The sequence below is a fragment of the Bacillus rossius genome, chromosome 12 (assembly GCF_032445375.1).
Source record: "Bacillus rossius redtenbacheri isolate Brsri chromosome 12, Brsri_v3, whole genome shotgun sequence".
Taxonomy (NCBI): domain Eukaryota; kingdom Metazoa; phylum Arthropoda; class Insecta; order Phasmatodea; family Bacillidae; genus Bacillus; species Bacillus rossius.
Window position 1 is genome coordinate 44,290,510 of NC_086339.1, and position 20,991 is coordinate 44,311,500.

General features: G+C 39.0%; 1 protein-coding gene across 7 annotated transcripts in view; it reads left to right on the forward strand.

The window, feature by feature from the left end:
- The first annotated feature begins 17,937 nt into the window (after nt 1-17,937).
- Nucleotides 17,938-20,991, forward strand: part of LOC134537890 (zinc finger protein OZF-like) — a 30,433-nt gene continuing 27,379 nt past the window's right edge. The window contains exons 1-2 of one of the 7 annotated variants that reach the window (XM_063378810.1): nt 18,098-18,276; nt 18,434-18,533. The gene's annotated coding sequence lies outside the window, so the exon portion shown is untranslated. The other 6 variants (XM_063378811.1, XM_063378809.1, XM_063378805.1 and 3 more) reach the window with 6 other exon arrangements.

Below are 20,991 nucleotides of genomic sequence, written 5' to 3' on the forward strand. Positions count from 1 at the left end.
AACAGGTGTGTAATATTCCCTGAGCTGTGTGATATTATAGCAACCTATGACTTGATTAGTAACTCTATCCGAGATTTCATAACAATTGTTTCTAATTATTTTCGTGATATCATAAGGTCCTTCGAAAAGTATAAATATTTTTTTTGTGACAAATCTCCAAAACTGACTACTAGGGTTTGTTCTTTTGAGAACGAGATCTCCACATTTAAAATTCATGTTTCTCGAGGTTTTCTGTTGATTCTTACGAATCCTGGCCGCCGATGTTAGTTTGGCTTTGACCATTTCTTCCGTCTCCTTTCTTATTTCATCTAATTCTATTTGCTCTTCGTTGGAAATTTCTCTATTCAACTTAGGTAATATCCATTCGGGAATGATTATTGATTTGTTTCCAGTCAGAGTTTCAAATGGAGTAATCGTAGTTGAACTATGCACAGTATGATTAAGAACACATTCAATGAATGGTAACTTATTTCTCCAACTCTGCTGGGCATCATGACAAAACGTATGTAACATATTGCCTAAAGTTCGCATTTGTCGTTCTACTGGGCTACTTTGCGGATGCCGGATTGAAGACATGGTTGGGGTAATATTCGACCCTCTTAATCCTTCCTGCCATATTCGGCTGACAAACTGGGTAGCATGGTCCGATATAATGGTTTCGATATGCCCTATTTCTGCTTCGAACAGTTTAACTTTATTGTAAACTATGTTACTTGTGGTGTTGACGATAGGGTAAAGTTTGGTAAATTTTTAAAATATATCTAACATTACAAAAATGTATTTAACTCCAGCTGTGGATCTGGGTAGTGGTACCAACACATCCACAGATACCAGTTGTAAGGGCTTGTCTGGAATTATGTGTTGTGTATCGCCAATTAAGTTTTTATGCGAATGCTTGGCCTTTTGACACAGATCACAGGAGCGGGTAATTGCAGCTATCCTTTTAGCTAAATTGGGACAGTAAATCTGCCTGCTTAATGCCGACAGTAGTTTCTTTGATCCAATGTGTGCGCAGTTTGAGTGAATTTCCCAAATCATAGTGTTTATCACCGCTTCTGGTATCACGGGTTTCCAACTTCTTTCAAACTTCGGATTTGATCCGTTTTGGTAAAACAAATTTACGTCACTAGATAAACAATATTTTTTGTGTATTTGGTGCGTATGTTCTAGACATCTTAATTTTTCCGTTACCTTTCGACAAAAGTTATCTTCACTTTGTAATACTGGCAAATCTCTAAAAATGTTTTTGATAATCACATTATTATTAATCTGTTGTGCCATCATATTCGCCACTAAAAATTCTTTAGGATTACTTTTTGCGGAGAATTCGTTAGATAATCCTTCAGGTATTCTACTCAGGAAATCTGCCACAACATTTTCCTTGCCTTTAATATGACAGATTTCTATATCATACTCCTGCATAAGTAAACACCATCTAGTTAGCCTGCTTCCGAATATTTTGCCAGTTTTTAAACACATTAACGCCTGATGGTCCGTTAATAGTTTAATGTGCTCTCCTAATAGTAGATCTCGAAATTTCTGTAATGACCAGATGATTGCCAATGTTTCTCTTTCCGTGATGGTATAGTTTCTTTCTGCTGTATTCAGGGTTCTGCTTGCCATTGCAACCATTCGTTCTATACCTTCGTCATCAACCTGAGATAATTTAGAACCTAATGCATACGCATAAGCATCCGTATCAAGGGCGTATATAAGGGGGGGCCCAGGGGGCCCGGCCCCCCCCCCCCCCCGAAATCAGAAGAAAAAAATAAAAATTAATAGACCTTGCATGTAAGGCTGATAACTAAAGTTTATAGTGCAGGATAACATTAATTAAGCACTACACAAATATTTTTTTAAGAAAATGAAACTATTAGAATTACATATTTTTTTAGACCCTTATAATGTTTCGTGGTTTCGTGGTTGTGCATAAGTTTTTTCAGGCAAAGTGGAACTTTGTTAGACAGGTGATACTCTTACCATTTAGGATTCCAAATGATATAATTAAAGTTACATTGAACCCCGAATTTACGTATGCTTAGGTTTTACGAGGGGTGGCAAGGGGAGAATATTATCCAGGGGATGGAGAGGTAAGCTATGTCATGATGCCGCCTGCCGCCGTCGCGCCAGCCAGCCGGACTAGTGTCGCGCGCCCACTTACTTTGTAGAAGCTATGTACCGTCGCCACATTTCTAAACGCAATGTCAGATTTATTTTACTCCTCTTATAGGAACATAATTTAGAGTATTAAAGACCATACAAAATAAATGTTGTGCGTTAACGAATGCTTGTGAGTAGGTGCGGCAAAAATAAACCAATGAAAACATTAGCATTCACTTGTGCCTTTCTTGCGCGGGCTGTCTAAGCGTTACTTCACTGCGCTTCCGCTTTGAGCGCTGAAACTTGTCCTCAATTGTTTACATTGGACTCTCCGTTCTGTGCCCTCCCTTTTCTATAGTTCATTCTTATGTTGTTGGCACGTGTGTTATAATTCTTTATATGCTTGTCTGTCAAGTTGGTTTATCTGTATATCTGTAGCTGTGTTTATTGAGTTGGTGAATGTATCTGCGATCATCTGGATGTTCCTGTTCTGGAATCTTTAATTTTTATTTAAGTAAACTGCATTAATAATGAAGAGACAAGCTTCTATTCAAAACTTTTTTTACGAAAAAACAGAGTGTAAATAGACCTGTTAGTGACAGTGCTGACGTTGACTGTGCCAGTAACAATGTTTCTTCTGGTGTCGCAAGTACTAGTGCCGTTGATCCAGCACCAGCTGCGGAAGACTTCAAGCAAGTAAGAAAAAATATATATGATATTGGAAACTATTGTCAAAGCAATTCCGTTCGTTCGTTAACGAATGAAGAAAAAATTACACTTGTAGAAAATATTTGGAAACCTCATCCTGTATACAAATTTCCTTCTACTTCTAGTAGTTATTCTAGTTCAAATCATACTAGATCTTTTCAAATGAAATGGCTAGAAGAATTTGAGTGGTTAGCTTTCTCTGAAGAAAAATCAGGGTGTTTTTGTAAATATTGCGTAATATTTTCACACTCCAAAAGTATAGGAAAAGGAGATCACCAAGAAACAGGAGCATTAATAACAAGGGCTTTTAGTAATTTGAAAAAATCCAAGGAAATTTTTCGTAAATATTAAAATTGCACGTACCATAAAACATCAGTTTCGATTGCTGAAAACACAAAATCAATTGTTACAAAAAAAATCTGAGTGTGTTATAAATCAAGTCAATGCTCAAAGGAGATTGAATATTGAAAAAAAAAAAAAAAAAAAAAAAAAACAGGGAAAGACTGATCCCTATCATACAAACAATAAGATTTTGTGGAAGACAGCAAATCGCACTAAGAGGTCATCATGACAGTGGACGTATAAGCCTAGAAGAGCCAGAAAATAATGACGGAAATTTTCGATCACAGCTGAGATACAGAGCAAACAGTGGCGATAATGACCTAAAAGACCAGTTAATGAACAGTGGAGGGAGGAGCATGTACACTAGTTCTTTTATTCAAAACGAGCTCATTAACACGTTTGGTCATTTAATCCAATTACAAATTGTGAAAAATGTCAGGAATTCTATTTTTTATTCCGTTTTAGCAGATGAAACAACTGACATTGGCCAAATAGAACAGTTTTCTCTTTGTGTACGGTATTTTGAAGACCAGTCATACAATATTAGAGAAGATTTCCTAACTTTTGTCCCCGTTTATGACGTAACTGGTGCAGGCTTAGCTAACACAGTGTTAGAGACCTTGTCAAATTTAGGGCTTGACTTAAAGAAAATGAGAGGTCAAGGATACGATGGCGCTGCCACGATGAAAGGGCAATTCAGAGGGGTACAAGCTGCTATCAAAGGAAAACTACCACTAGCTTTGTACTCACATTGTTCTTCACATAGTCTAAATTTGTGTTTGTCAGATTCAAGTAAAATTTCTTCTATAAGAAATTGTATGGGCGTTATCAAAGAAGTCTGCGGATTCTTCCATATGTCAGCCAAAAAAAACTGAAATATTGAAATCAACGATATCTGACTGTAGTCCTGAACAGAAAAAAAAGAAACTTATCTCAATATGTGAAACACGATGGGTGGAAAGGCACGACTCAGTGATTTTATTTAAAGAGATTTTAGAACCAATTCTCCTCTCTCTTTTGAAAATAGAAGAAGAATTAAGTGACTCAGCACCTAAGGCACATGCTCTTAGTAGTTCTATCAGTCAATTTCAATTTCTTGATAATATTTTTTTTTTGAGCCAGATGCTGTCAACTACACATAACTTATCTGTGAACCTTCAAAGAAAAAACATAGATCTTTCTCAAGCCATTGCAAATGTTACAAGTGTCTTAGATCTGCTATCTAAACAAAGGGAAAATGCCAATGACAACTTCAAATCCCTGTATGCTCAAGTAAAGGAATTTTCTACAAAACTCGACATTAAAGAAGAGATTCCTAGAGTTTGTCGCCTTCAAACAGCCCGCAGCAACGTTCCTTACAGCACAGAAGAAGAATACTACCGACGAGCTGTTTATGCACCTTACCTTGATGATTTTTGTAATTCACTGAAAGAACGCTTTGAATCTCACAAGGATACAGTTGCATCCTTACAACAAATCCTTCCAGGATTTTGTATCAAAACAGATTTATGTTCATTGGAAGCTGCTTTCAATTTCTACGAAGATGATTTGTCACATAGAGAGGTCGTGCAAAGTGAGTTTATGTTGTGGAAAGAAAAGTGGAGTCAGGAAAAATCAGAAAATCTTCCCAAAATAGCCATTAGTTCTCTAGAAAAGTGTGACAAGACTTTCTTCCCTAACATTATTATAATCTCTTGAAACTGTTAGCAGTTCTGCCTGTTTCTGTCGCAACCGTAGAAAGAAGCTTCTCAAGCTTAAGAAGATTGAAGACTTACATAAGAAATACCACATCAGAAACTAGGCTTAATGGATTAGCATTACTTTCGATCCATAGAGACATTAAAATAAGCGATGAAGAAGTACTTGATAAATTTGCTAGTAAACCAAGAAATCTGGACTTCGTTTTGTAAACGTTACATAAAAAGCGAATTTTTAAAATGTATTTACATCATTACACTTTTTTATAGCTCAAAAATAATAAACCAACATTATTTTCCATTGTACAAAATTTACTTTTGTTGGGTTGTTGGGACAAGAGGGAAAACAAATCTTTACTAAAAAAAGGTAACACATTAAGTAAAAAAGAAAAAAGTAAAGGGAAAAGGGAAATTAATATAAACGTGAATACAATTAAATTTTAAATACGCACGTTTTTCAAAACAACGTGTTATTATATTATAAAAAATCAATGCAGTTCTGTTATAAAAATAACCGAAAACATAAATAAATAGAAATAATAAATATATTGTTTGGTCCTAAAACTTTCCTAAAAACCCTTTGTAAACTTACATAATCATTAAATGATGTTGATTAAAAAAAAGCAAGCATAAATGATGGTAAGCTCGGTCATATTGGGCCCCCCCCCCCCCCCCCCCCCAAAATATTAACCTATATTCGCCACTGATCCGTATATAATAAAAATTCTTGACCTAACATAGGGTGGTGTATAACCTGCTCCTTCATAAATATTCGCTTCAGATTCTCGAAAGCTTCCTCCTCTTCATCACCCCATTTCCAGATTTTCTTTTTCTTTTGCAAATCAAATAGAGGTACTGCTATCTTGGCTACCTGGTCACTATAGTTACGGTAAAAACCGATGACCCCGAGAAAAGTTCTCAATTGCTTCACATTCTTTAGCGATGGAAATTTGGTAATATTCTGTAATTTATCAGGAGCTGTCATGATACCAGTGGGAGACAGTATGTGTCCTAGAAAAGGGACCTCTTGCCTGCAGAATAATGATTTCTTCAATTTTTCAGTAATGTCGGCATCACGCAACTTGGTTAACACTATACTGATATGTTCGACGTGCTCTTCGAAAGTAGACGACATAATTATTATGTCATCGACATACGCTCTGGCAAACTCTTTACATTCTGGTCCTAAAGTTTTGTCCAAACATCTGGTAAACTCGGCCACCGCATTACATAAACCGAAAGGCATGACCTTGAAAATGTATTGATGGTTATTGAACAGGAATGATGTATATTTCTGTGAATCCTCTCTCAACGGAATTTGCCAGTATCCAGCCGACAGATCTAAGGTGGTAAGAAATTTCACTCTGTGGTATAAACGCAAGATATCGTTGGTCAACCGTGGACTCTCCCTATCTCGAACGGTGATCTTGTTAATCTCTCTCGCGTCCAGGCACAAACGTACCGACCCGTCCTTTTTTCTAACACATAGAATTGCGTTGGTATATGGACTAGGCGCTCTCTTTATCACATTCCAGTCTAGCATAAGTTTCAAATATTCTTGTGCTTCGTTTAAATATCGGGCCGGTATTGGATACGTTTTTTTTATGAAAAGGTTCGCCTCGTTTTACTTCTATGCTAGCTTGATATATTTTATTTAAGCCTGGCTTATCGGAAAAAATGTCTCGATAAGTGTTCATCACTCCGAAAAGGGATTCTTTGTCATGTTCGATAATTATCGTGATTCCTTTAACGGCATCATTCAAATAATTTTCTGTAGCATTTAAATTATCCAGATTACTTGTGCATATAAATGCATACGGGTCTTCCCTACGCATAAGTGCTACGCATTTGTATGTAATTTGCCAATTTTCAGTAGTCGTTGGTTTTTCTATTTCATCCATGGCCGTAAAAATCAATCTGCTGAAATCCAGTATTACTTTACTTGCGGTAAGAAAATCTACTCCTAAAATAATAGGTTTGGCTAACCCTTTGACATTTAATACAGGTACATGTTTTTTATTTCCCAATCCTTCTATCTCTAATAAGGTCTGTTTGTTCATAATGGGACTAGCCCTAGAAGTGACTCCTAAAATTTTCAAATTGGGTTACAGGCATTAGTGGTAATTTGACTCCAGTAGATTCTATCATATTGACGCAATATTCACTGATACACGATATTTCCGCGCCACTGTCTAATAATATGGGTGTTTTAACTCCATTCACTGAAAGTGTGATTTCCGGACATAAAGCTGCTTTTCAATGTTCGGTGCTTTCACTTGGTTCGCTAAGTAGAAACTATCTTTCATTTTCTTTGAATAATATGGTATTAATTCTCTTCGTAGTTATACTCGTAGCATGAATATTAGACGTAGTGTTAGCCCCTTTCATTTCTTCATTATGGAATGACGTACCTACGGAGCCATTTTTCGTCATTCCTACTCAGTTTTCCACATTACCGACAAAACATTTTCTTTGATTTGGTAACCATGTTGTCGCTAAAGTTTCGTTATTCTGAGGTGACGAAAACGCCTGCGTTTCTCCTTGTATTACTTCGGTTCCTCCATTTGCTTGTCTCGGCATCCATTTTGTGTTATTACTCTCTTCCCTCGGTGGAATAGAATAATGTGTATTTCCTCCTTGTTTAATATTATAGTTTTCACTCGCAAACTCATTACCCCTCTGCGATGGTATAAAAGTTCTAGCATCGACTCTATATGAATTAGGTGCTGTTTCCGCAGAACTTATAAATTGGTTATCTGCGTGTTCTGAATGTAATCGTTTGGATTTAAACCAAACTGCCCCTTCCTGACGTGGACTATCTTGTCGTTCCGGTTCTCGACTATCTTGTCTTTTTCCGTTTTGATTTTCGTATCTTCGTCGGTTCCAGTAATTGTTATAACGACGTCGACCCTGATAACTATTATTGTTCCAGTTATCATTAGAGCATTTAACATGTAACGAATTAACTTGCGGTGGTTTAGGTCCGTGGTTCTGGTCGTCTTTCCTATTTCTCCAATTCTGATATAACGGTGCCGACTGACTTGCGTTCTTACGTTCGCTAAATTCTTTTTGATTGTGAGAGTGATATAATTTTTCCAGTCTATCGTAGGTTAACAGTTGTTCTTTAAAGTCAACTATCCCGTTATACTGACGTCCTGTCAATTGCAACTGATATTTTAACGGCAATTGAGATAATATCATGGCAATGAATTCCTCATCTTCCATATTACAATCTAAATATCTGGTTTGTTCATACATATCACTGATATGGGATTCTAAATTTTGAAATTTCTTGTTCTCGAATTTCTCTGAGTGTAGTTGAATCCTGAGATTACTTTGAATCCTTGTATTCAAAAATTGCTGCAAGAATAAGTTCTCGAAATTACTAAAATTGGTGACAGTGTCTCTGAGTAATTCCCACCAAAAATACGCAGTGTTTTTTAAACAATGACTAACGCATTTCAACTTTTCTCCATCTGAAAGATTAAATACCATACAATATTCTTCAAATTGTTTCAAAAATCTTTTTGGATTTTCTGTACTCTTTCCAGTATATGTTGGCACGTTATCTAACCATTTTCTGGCAGGGTGGTGTAATGTTAAAATAGGGTCAGTGGTCATTGGTAAAATATTTCTATTGGAGGTGTTTTGTTCAGTGTTAATATCTGTATAACTAGCTACACTAACGGTTTCCTTGTTGCTAATACGTAGTTCATTAGTGTGTTATCCCATTTCCTTTTCTACGTCACTTATCCTAAGTTCTACCCTATTTACTTTACCTTCCAGATTCTTTTGTAACTGATCTAGTTCCTTTTGAATTATTACAACTGTATTTTCCTTACATTTATTTTGATGTTCATGTAAAGTTTCATTAATGTTAGCTTGTATGCGAGGTATGGCATTTTCTACTGTTTCTAATCGTGTTTCCACTACAGAAAAGTTTTGTTCCATTTGTAGTTGTGTTTGTGTTACTTCTGCTCGAATTTGATCGGTTTCTGCTGCAATCTTATTCAAAGCAGTATTTAAAATTTTGGCAATATTATCTAACCTATTACTCTGTTCTTGTTCTTTACGCTCGCGTTCCTGTTCTTTACGTTCGCGTTCATGTTTCTCACGTTCGCGTTCTTGTTTTTCCTTACGCTCGCGTTCCTTTTCTTTACGTTCGTGTTCTTGTTTCTCACGATCGCGTTCTTGTTTTTCCTTACGCTCGCGTTCCTGTTCTTTAGGTTCGCGTTCTTGTTCTTTATGCTCGCGGTCTTGTTCTTTACGTTCGTGTTCTTGTTCTTTACGCTCGCGTTCCTGTTTCTCACGTTCACGTTCTTGTATCTCCTTAATTTTCTCTTGTTGCAAGAATTTGAACAATTGCTCTATGGTATTGGTTTGAGATTCTTTTACCTCTGATGCTATTTCTTCCTCCTGTCGCGGCTGATGATCGTTCGATGTGTTCACCTCGCTAGGAATTCCTGAACTAGTGCTCGCTTCCATTTCTTCGGTCACTAACCTCACTTCGTCAGCTACGTCTGAACTAGAACTGCTACCGATATTATCCTTGTTTCCTCTGAAGAAGTACGTTGTCCTATTTTCTTCTGCTGCCATAGTGTTAACTGCAAGTTTACCGTTACTCGAGCTTCAACTTTGGGCGCCAAAAACTGTAGAGTCAGCTAGTGTAGATATTGAAATTATTTAATGTATTTAATAATTTCGGTTTCTCTAGCCTACCTCTCTCAGTTTTAAGAATTGTACCTAGGATCTTGTGTCTGAAAGTCAAAGTAAAGTGTGTCAAAGTATGTTAAATACTAATATCGTGACTAGACCTTGTAATAACGTGTAAACAAATTCAAATGTAACATTTATATTTGTGTGTAATGTTTGTGAAGATGGTGACAATACACTTTGACATGCACAAAATCACACTTTATATAAATAAACTTAACTAAGATAATTTATTTTAAACTACAGATGGAATTTGTTATTACTCACAACTTCAAAGCATCTAACAATTCTTTCACTTAAGTGAATTATCTTTACGATCAAATGTTAATTATTTGGATGTTATTTATTTAACTAACTTCAGTCCGGTAGAGCATGGACTACTGGGTACGTAACTTGCAGTACCAGTCAACCAAAATAGCAATACATTCTTCCAATATCAAATTCCATCTATACTAGCTAAAATTATCTAGTTCGGGATCGCGATTCCGGAATTTGATTTGTAAATCTAAAGATGAACAAGTTAATCGGTTTTTCTGTACAAAGAATATGCTCTATAATATAAAAGATTCTAGTTCTGCAAAATGTTCGTCTTGTTTAAATTGTAATTCGTTAGGGTGTTCAAGGGGAAGGAGTGCCGTACCAGGGGCCATGCTGACTAGCGGTGCAAGGGTACTTCTATATTCAGCGAGTCTTCGGGTGATGGGGTAAGGGAACAAACCTTGCTGCAGGATACCCACGAGACGTGTAGGTTCTCGGAGAATCCTTGGTTCGACTCATCCAGGACTGCGAACTTGGTGTTGCTCCACCGTTCTCTAGCGTGCGGCAGGAATACGCGCCATCACGACTACATCCTCAGACTATGGGCTGCAACTGGGCTGGACTGCGCGACGGTCATCCTTCCCGGGTTCGAACTGCGACTTTTCAATCTTCGTCAGGATTCTTCTTTCTTCGGAATTGTAAACGGCATTTATTCTTCGTAGTTTCAAAGCAAATTAAAGTCATTTGACGATCTCTTGAAACATGGATATTTGTCGACTTCTCTTCTTAAGTAATTATTTAAAATCTTGACGTCTGAGTCTTATCTTCGTCGATTAAAATTATTATTATTTCCTTCAAAATCTCAGTCAATATTGGCATTAATAACCATTTTCAATCTTCTATAAATATTCAATTCTAAATTAATGTCAAAATCGTTGCGTTCTAGCTGTTGTCTTAATCAAGTCTCAATTTGTCCTAAAAGAATATTTTTCCCGTCACTAGTAAACGATTTTCTTTATTTTGTTGATAAAACAAAAACTAGTAAAATTACTAATCATTACTGACGTGTTCATCTTTAAATTAATAGTGGTTTCAAAAAATACTGCTATGCTAGCCTTGACAATACTTTAAAATAAAAATTACCATAGTGTAATACATAGACAAAACGATAACCAAAGAAATTTACAGTCTGAATTAATCATAGATTAAAAATATAAACATACGGAATAAAATGTAATTAAACAAAATAAATATTAAAGGAAATTAAATATTTACTTTCTATAAAGTGTAAATATTGCCTTTATAGAATTGCCCCTTTCAGAAATGTTCATAATGGCATTTATTCATAACGACATGATGACATTTCTCACAACTTTACTTGAAGTGTCCTTTCACTTTCGGGTATCAAAAGTTCGATACTATCGAAATCTTATCACCAATTTGTTCGTTCATGTACACACACTAAACAATAATCTGAACATAACAAATTATAAATTTATACGTTAATATTTACAACAAAAATATAAATATCAACAAAGAGTATATTGTAAACGTCTGTGATGTATTAACATATTTGCAGGAATTTACGGTACAACAGGTGTGTAATATTCCCTGAGCTGTGTGATATTGTAGCAACCTATGACTTGATTAGTAACTCTATCCGAGATTTCATAACAATTGTTTCTAATTATTTTCGTGATAACATAAGGGCCTTCGAAAAGTATAAATAATTTCTTTGTGACGAATCTCCAAAACTGACTACTAGGGTTTGTTCTTTTGAGAACGAGATCTCCACATTTAAAATTCATGTTTCTCGAGGTTTTCTGTTGATAACAGTCTCATGAATTTGACATATTCTCGTCGATTAAGTTCTTAAGGCATTGTTCGCTGGTATGTATTTAATTAATTTAGTTCATTATATGCATGTGGAAAATATATTGCTCATATCACCCAGGTGTTCAAAGTATGACGTCGGGCTGGGATAAACTCTCTTCTTAAGAAGACTCGGAGCTCGAGGTCCCGAAGAACATGCGGGGAGCAATTTGTCTCCCCAGCACTTGGACCCTGTCTGAAACACAAGTCAAATTCAAAACGTTTTAGACCTGCTTCCAGACAGTCAAACACAGTCGGCGCGAAATGCCAACAAACGGGAATTCGGGGAGGAAAAAAATCGAAGTCACTCACCAAACAGGGTGTAGATCCAGGGCTCAGGAGGTGTCTCGCGCCGACATCAGGATGGCGCGGACCGAGAAATCTACGGAAGACCAGGCAGAAATAGAATTTTTAGTAAAATAAAAAATATAAAAATAATAAAATTTAACTAAAACATGATTTTTTCTAATGACTACTTCTGACTACTTCTGACTGGCTACTGTACAACTGGGATCACATCCCCAAGACAGCTGACTACATTCTTAATAGAAAGCTCCTCCGTGAGAGGACATTGGCTACTAACCGCGCAGCAGGTCGGGCAGTACTTCTCTCCGTCTCTTGTCGCGGCTACGACGGAAAAGCAACAAAAAAAATATGTGAAAAACTGATCCATGGAGTTCAATCTAGAGATACTGACTAGAATTATTATTACATAAATTCTGGATATATCAATTTTTTTCATGCCTACACTACAGTTTGAAGATTAAAACTGTTTCTAATCACCCCATTTCATGGTAATGAATGCCATACTTTTTGGCAGATTTCCTGAGGCTCAATCAATTTAAGACATCTGCCTTTGCTTTTTTAATAGTTTCTGAGTTTGGAGGAAGTTTTCTTGGACCCCTGGAGTCTGGTTTATAGTTCCTAGGCATTTTTTCTCTTCACCCCACAGAAAGCTAAAATGTGCAAAAATTTTATTTTCTTAGTGTAAAATATAAATCTATTTATATAATATATATAATATGTCAAATTCATGAGACTGTTATTTATGCAATCATCGAAAGAAGCTAAGAGGGTGGATAATTTAAACTTTTGTTCTGTGACAATGTTTAATTGATATAATATAAATTGTTTTAAATAATTTCAGGCCAGCCTTAGTTTTGTTACTTACTAAGATCTTTATTGTCATATCGAAACAATGCGAAAACAAAACCTCTTCATAATAAACCAGGGAAACCTATAGACCAAGCTACTTATGTAGTGTATTTATTTATCATATACCTTATTCTTATTAACGATCCACTAACTCCCAAGTTGCTTGTGTGCAGGGAGTATGAAATATTACCGTCATCACCAAATGTAGCTTGATAATATATTGACTCCATCGTCAAAGTCGCGCCAAAACAACCAGCAGATGACTTGCCCTCGCAACTCTTCCTCGAGAGGAGGAGCATCGAGAGCATGACCTGGGTGACCTGAGAGCAACTTGCCCCTGCGAGTAAAACGACCATCCGCCATACTGCTTCCGGAACAGGGCGCCCCGAGAGTTGACAGGTCAATAAGAGACCTCGAGTCAAACAAACCTAGTGGTAAACAGCTGATTAAGAGGTTATGTTTGTTGTTGTTTTTAATGTGCTTAAAACTTTGGTGCTACCGCAGATGTAGTAAGTTGTGTGTGTATAAAAATATAATGTGTTCTACTGTGGTTTTTACGAACTAAAATAATTTTGGAACACTTATTTCATATTAACTTATTTGGCATCCTTTATTTAACAATCACAAGATTTGCAATAGTTTCCTAGTACAGGTTAGTTTATGCATACCATAGGCGGTATAAAGTCAAAAAGCCATGTTTATATTTTTTACCTTCATCAAGCTCTCTCATAATTTGTAGTTCAATATATGGTAAATCAATATCAGCTTCATCTTCATATGAATCTTAATTTCCAAACAAATTTCTCACAATGTCTGCTATATTTTCCGCCATCATTGTTTTACAACAAATAGTGTTTTATTCGTGTATTAAAAGTTACCAACTCTTTTTGCCCTCAGGTCAACTTGCTCCCAACTCTTTCAACTCCCGAGGAGCACGAGAGACCTCGAGTCAAACAAACATTCTGTTAGTTGTGACGCCATCCCCGCTGCCTGTCCTGAAATTATGATAATTAAATTACGTTAACTAGAATTTGGTCTTGAGGGCGGGGTTCTTTGCCTCGTGGCTGCAGGCAGGGACGCGTCTACAAAGGACCCCCGGGCTGTTATGGCTACCCAGGATGCCGTAACTATTAAAAAACACCCGTGAACGTAATTGGTTTTATTGTTGCGTCACACGTTACAGTACTTTGCTTCGCACAATACACTTTCACGTGCTTGCCATATCATCGTCGACCTCCACTCAGCTCACACGGCCCTCGATTGGCGGTACTGGTTTGCGTCTGGCGGTATTCCGGGAGACTACCACATCGAGGGGTGCAGGCTATCCTGAGAGCTACGGCGACGACGATTAGGGCACGCGGCGAATTTAGTGATTAGGACGTGGTAGTCCGGACGGTGCGTTATACAGAGAGTTCACTAATTACTGATTGAGAAAGTACACAAAACACTAAACTGGACACTTATGCATGGTTGATGGCGAACACTAACACTAACACTGAAATCTAGCAGTAAAGTTGCTACAAGAAAGTCCCGGTGCTCGGGATGATACTAGTCCCTCTGTTTATGGAAATTACGTTAAGCGAGGCTTGTCCTCGTAGTGGCGTGGGCCCTGTTAATCTGGGTACGGGCGCGGTGCTACCTGATGTCATAGGCGTGCGCAGGACTTCAGTAATGGTGGTGCCAGATTACACAAAAGCCTTATCATTCACGGACCCGAGCCTAAAGCGGGGGGTCCGGGGGTTGTCCCCCGGAAAAATTTGGATTTGAAAGCGCAAAATGGTGCTCTTTAAGGTGTTTCCGAACAAAAACATTAAATACACAGATGTAAAAATTTTAATATTTTTTATGACAAATTATGGCTTTGAACGTTTTAATCGCCAGGAAAACTACTAAACTATTTACAGTTTTAAGCTTTGTTGAGCCATAAAGTAAATTGCACCAATTGTTTGCACGGAATTCATGCTGGTGGCTCTGAAAAACCGTACGTAAATGTTTTCTGAAGATGCCAAATAAATTCTAGAAAAAACATTCTCATATGTTAAGTTTTAAAATCAACAAATCAAGGGAGTTTTTGTAACATACCTCAAATATGTAAAATATTAAAATAATAAAAATACACAAATAAGAGTGGGCAAATTTTTAACTTTTGGAATACAACAAAAATGTTTTGTCGGCGACTGCATATAAGTAATCTAGTAATCCTTTTCGGGATCCGTCTTTTTAATTTTAATCACCCATTTATACTTCATACAGATTTTATTTATATATATATATATATATATATATATATATATATATATATATATATATATATATATATATATATATATATATATATATATATATATATATATATATATATATATATATATATATATATATTTATATATATAGCAATTAACGAACTATAACCACTGTCAACTAGTGAAAATAAAATTATAATTAATTAATGAGTGATCCACGTAACAAACACAGGCTGTAGTCGTGTACTCATTAGAACAGTAAAGTGATGAGTAAACAGTAAGAGTAAACACTACACAGTAGTGCTACCTGGCGGACGCAGTGGCGTAGCCAGGATTTGTGTATGGGGGGTGTTAAGAACCATGCCCCCCCCCCCCCCCCCGTTTTAAAGCCGGGGGTCTGGGGGTCCTCACCCGGGAAAATGTGGATTTTAAGGTGTAAAATAGTGCTATTTTAGCAGTTTTCGGTTCTTAAAGTTAAATATTGTAATTGTAAAATTTTTATTAATTTTACTATGAAATTTGTTTGAGTGATGAATAAGAAATTAATTAAAGAATTGGTGCTAAGGGGGGGGGGGGAGGTTGAACCCCTAACACACCCCCCCCCCACCCCTATGGCTACGCCCCTGGGCGGACGGCGGCTATTATTCCGTGCGCTTGCCGAGTGGAGTCAACAGTGGACACCGAGCGCGCATTCTATGTAATTCGAAGAGAACTATGAGAAGTATTTACATTTCAGAAGTTTCGTAGCCGCGGCCCGCGTGTACAACACAAGTAATTGCACCTGGCTTGTTTCCGTGTGTATAGTTGGTTCGATTGATAATTGATATACTGATAGTGTTATGAGCACATATCTGTAACTCGACACAATTGGAAAACATTTTTTTTTTTTGGAAATAATACGGTTTTTTGTAAGCATGTATTATTTCTGCTTGTAAAAAATAAAATAACGTTAACCCTAATGGTGGTGCCAAGGCACCTGTGGCACCTACCGTGCGCACGCCTATGCCTGATGTGGTAACACACCCGCGACCGCGGCACGTCCCAGGTTATGAAGCGTTAGAAAGTCTGGTTTCGTGTTAGGTGTAATGCCGCCCTGCGTGGGCAATGTTCAAGTACTCCGGATGGAGTGATAATGGCGTGAAGCGCAGGCACCTCGGCGGGCTGCCTAAAAACACTAAGATTTACGTAGCACACGAAAACGACTCGTAGTCGAGTCACACATTTATTGACGGACCGTATGACACGTCATACGGCCGGGTTAGGGCCGACCGTGGAGCTGATGAAAGTAGATTTAGAAATATTACCTATGGACGTTACATGCTGGATCAGGCACGACAAGTTGAAGGCTCCACGTGCGCGGGGCTGCCGGCCATTAGTGAGTGCTGGAAGGCTACTGACGATTCTCCCTGGCAACCCGGCCAGGGAGGGGAGGAAAATCCGCGGGAAGCTACGGAGCGCGGGAAGATGATGCCGGCCAGTTTTGTGAACGACAAGAGTTTACAACTTCATTAATTAATTATTAAGAAATATCTGACATATTAAAAGTTTTAGTTCGTGTTTGTTATTTAAATCGCATGTGCACTAAATCCCCATTTGCGCATTGCCACACCCGGCCGGGCGCTTCGTGAATACAGCCGGCCGTGACTTACGTCAGGCCGTTCGAGACACTGCTCCCCCCTGCACTATGCTACACGTGCGGGCGTGTTCGTAGCACTGTCACTGATTCGGTGTTGAGGACACATAACGGCCTGTGCTCTCAGAGGGAGCACAGACGGCGGCGTCAGTTGTTTACATACTACCAACTTTGCAATACAATTCTTAAAATTTAGAATTAATTATGAAACAACACAAATTATTTCATATTTTTGTTACAATTATATATGTAATTTATGAAGTGCTTTAAATTTTTTCCCAGTTTTGTTTCTCTTCACCCCAATGTTTCTAATCACCCCACTCTACGGTACATTAAAACTACTGTGAAAATAATTGATTAGTTTAGGTTAGCAACATAAATAATATATAGTAAAATATGTTAAACTATTTTCTTATGTCGTACCGTATTAGCGAAACTAACTGTAGAAATGTAGCAGAGCTATTTTAAAAACAGTTTAACCTATTTTTCGTATTATTTTGAAAAGATTATATTATTAAAACGTTAGATACGTTATGTCTTAACGTTCAACTTGCACAGGAAAGACAAAAGAATAGCAAGTTCTCAAAAGAAGGTGTGCATCTTTGTGGTTGCAAAACACCTGTTTTTCCAGCCGTGATTCAAGAGTATTAAAACAATAAAAAATCTTCCTCACTTCAACGTACAAACACACAAATTCGGGGGCTTCATCGCTCTGTGTGAAAAATAGCAGAATATTTAACGAACGAGTCCAGTCGGCAAGATTCGTATATGTTCGTGTCTTTTCGGCTGTCTTAAACATTGATTCGTCTAGCCATGAGGTACTAGCTGTTGCTTGAGCACGGTTACTTCATGAAGCTTATCTTGTTCACGGACTATGAAACATGGATATTGAAATCGCTGCCTTAATAAACAAGAAGGTCCTCGCCAAGATACACTCAAATATTTGCTCAAGTCTTGACTATTAATACCAACCTAAATATATTAGCGCAAGTGGTTTATATCCTCCCTACATCATGGACAGTGTATTGTCATTTTTGAATATCCTGGCTTACGAAGATATCAATGATTTTTTAAGTGTCAATTTTTAAGTGTCTTTTCCCACATGTTTCTGTTATGTCTATTTCGTGTTATTTGCTCATTCTAAGCTGCCACACAGATTCCATGGTTACTAACCACGCATCTGGCTTTTGCCTATACTGTCAGCACTTCAAATTCTGTTCCATTTTTGCAGCATCTTTTGTCAGCTTCTGTATCACCTGTGAAAATATATTTTTGCTCGCTATTACTGTGGAATACTTAGAACTAGACTTGCTTATGGCTGCAATAGAAACGTAGGCCAATATTCGTTGTGATGAAAATTATGACGGGTGAGTTTCTTTTGTTTGATTTTTAAGTTTTATTAAATACCCTACGAAGTTTTTTTTAGAATAGTTTTATGATAAAAACGAATATGAATTACAATTTAAATAGTTCATGAGATTGTAGACCAACCATTCCCCTCAAGCTATAGCAAGTCTCTTATATTTCATTGGAACCATTGACACACATGAAGGAAGTTCCGTAGAGGGCCATATTTTCATTTCTATTAATGCAATTTAATTATTTTTGTTAGTTTAGATTACTTTGTAAAAAGAAAAAAAATTGATACTGGGATTTTACTGTACGTGCATGTTCTAAATGCTGACATATGTTCTGTGTGTAATCTGTTGCAGCTAAATAAAGATAGATGATGCTTGCTGAAGTATGATACAAAAATTTGATACTGACAACATATAACATAAAAGCTTAGAACTTAGTTAACTTATAATGCAGGTAACCTCTATTATCAAAGGTAAAATTATAATACTGTATAATGTAATTTTTTTTTACGTCCAGTGTGTTTTATTTATCACCGTAAGCAGGGGTGAATGCAGAAGGGAGTTATCCCCCCCCCCCTTTTTTTAAGTTATCCTCCCAAAGTAAATCATTTGTTATGACAAAGGAAAGTTTGTTTTACTATAACCACTGCAAACTGATCACTGAATAGCCTAGCATGTTTTGATTATGTATGTTCTTTTTATATCATTCTGTGTATTGGTAGTGAAAGCAACCTCCAATGTCATTAAGGCAGGGCAACAACTATTACGCTGAATTATTAAAGCTAATATTAATGTTAAATCAACCAAATAATTGAGAAGAAACCTTTGCTAGTAATAATGATGTGTTAGTCTAAAATTATTGTTGACTATAAAAAGATTAGGTACTTTTAAAAACAATGGAAAAGAAATCTTGAGTTTTACAGTGTGAATATTTTTGTTAATACTTGGGTTCATTACAGTTTTTTGTAATTATTTGGATTGAATACATGATGATGTCCAGGGCTACAACTTCGTTAATTCCTTAAGCCAGATATGCTGTGCCGTGCGCGCCCCATCCCCACCCTCCAACACACTCCAACACCCTCCAACACCCTCCAAAGGCCTCCAGCACCTTGCAGCACCCTCCAACACCCTGCAGCACCCTCCAGAACCCTACTGCATCCACCAGCACCCTCCATCTCCCTCCAGCACCCTCCAGAACCCTCCAACACCCTCCAAAGGCCTCCAGCACCTTGCAGCACCCTCCAACACCCTCCAACACCCTGCAGCACCCTCCAGAACCCTACTGCACCCACCAGCACCCTCCATCTCCCTCCAGCACCCTCCAGAACCCTCCAACAACCTCCAGCACCCTGCAGCACCCTGCAGCACCCGCCCACACCCTCCCACACCCTCCAGCACCCTCCAGCACTCTCCAACACTCTCCAACACCCTCCAACACTCTCCAACACTCTCCAACACCCTCCAACACTCTCCAACAGCCTCCTGCACCCTCCAGCACCCTGCAGCACCCTCCAGCACCCTGCAGCACCCTCCAGCACCCTCCAAAACCCTCCAACACCCTCCAGCACCCTGCAGCACCCTCCAATGCCCTCCAACACCTTCAGCACCCTCCAGCACAATCCATCACCCTCCAGCATCATCCTACACCCTCCAACACCCTCAAAACCCTCCAACACTCTCCAGCACCCTGCAGCACCCTCCAACACCCTCCATCACCCTGCAGCACCCTCCAACACCCTCCAGCACTCTCCAACACCCTCCAACACTCTCCAACAGCCTCCTGCACCCTCCAGCACTCTCCAGCACCCTCCAACACCCTCCAACACCCTCCAACACCCTGCAGCACCCTCCAGCACTCTCCAACACCCTCCAACACTCTCCAACAGCCTCCTGCACCCTCCAGCACCCTCCAGCACTCTCCAGCACCCTCCAACACCCTCCAACACCCTGCAGTACCCTGCAGAACTCTCCAGAACTCTCCAACACCCTCCAGCACCCTCCTGCACCCTCCAACACCCTCCAGCACCCTCCAACACCCTCCAGCACCCTCCAACACCCTCCAGCACACTCCATCACCCTCCATCACCCTCCAACACCCTCCAACACCCTCCAGCAACCTCAGCACCCTCCAACACCATCCAGCACCCACCAGCACTCTCCAACACCTTCCAACACTCTCCAACACACTGCAGCACCCGGCAGCACCCTCCAACAACCTCCAACAACCTCCAACACCCTCCAACACCTTCCAGCACCCTCCAGCACACTGCAGCACCCTCCAACATCCTCCAACACCCTCCAACACCCTCCAGCACCCTCCTACACCCTCCGACACCCTCAAATACCCTCCAACACTCTCCAGCACTCTACAGCACCCTCCAACACCCTGGAACACTCTCCAACACTCTCCAACACCCTCCAACACACTCCAGCACCCTCCAGCACACTCCAGCACGCTCCAACACCCTCCAGCATCCTCCAACACCCTCCTTTACCCTCCAACGCACTCAAATACCCTCCGACACTCTCCAGCACCCTGCAGCACCCTCCAACACCCTCCAATAACCTTTAACACTCTCCAACACCCTCCAACACCCTCCAACACCCTCCAGCACCCTCCAACACCCTCCAACACCCTCCAACACCCTCCAACACCCTCCAACACTCTCCAACACTCCAACACCCTCCGCCACCCTCCGGCACCCTCCGACACCCTCCGACAACCTCTGTACCCTCAGACACCCTCCAGCACCTTCCAACACCCTCCAGCACCCTGCAGCACCCTCCAGCACCCTCCAAAACCCTCCAGCACCCTCCTACATCCTCCAGCACCCTGCAGCACCCTCCAACGCACTCCAACACCCTCCAACGCCCTCCAACACCCTCCAACACCATAAGCACCCTCCAGC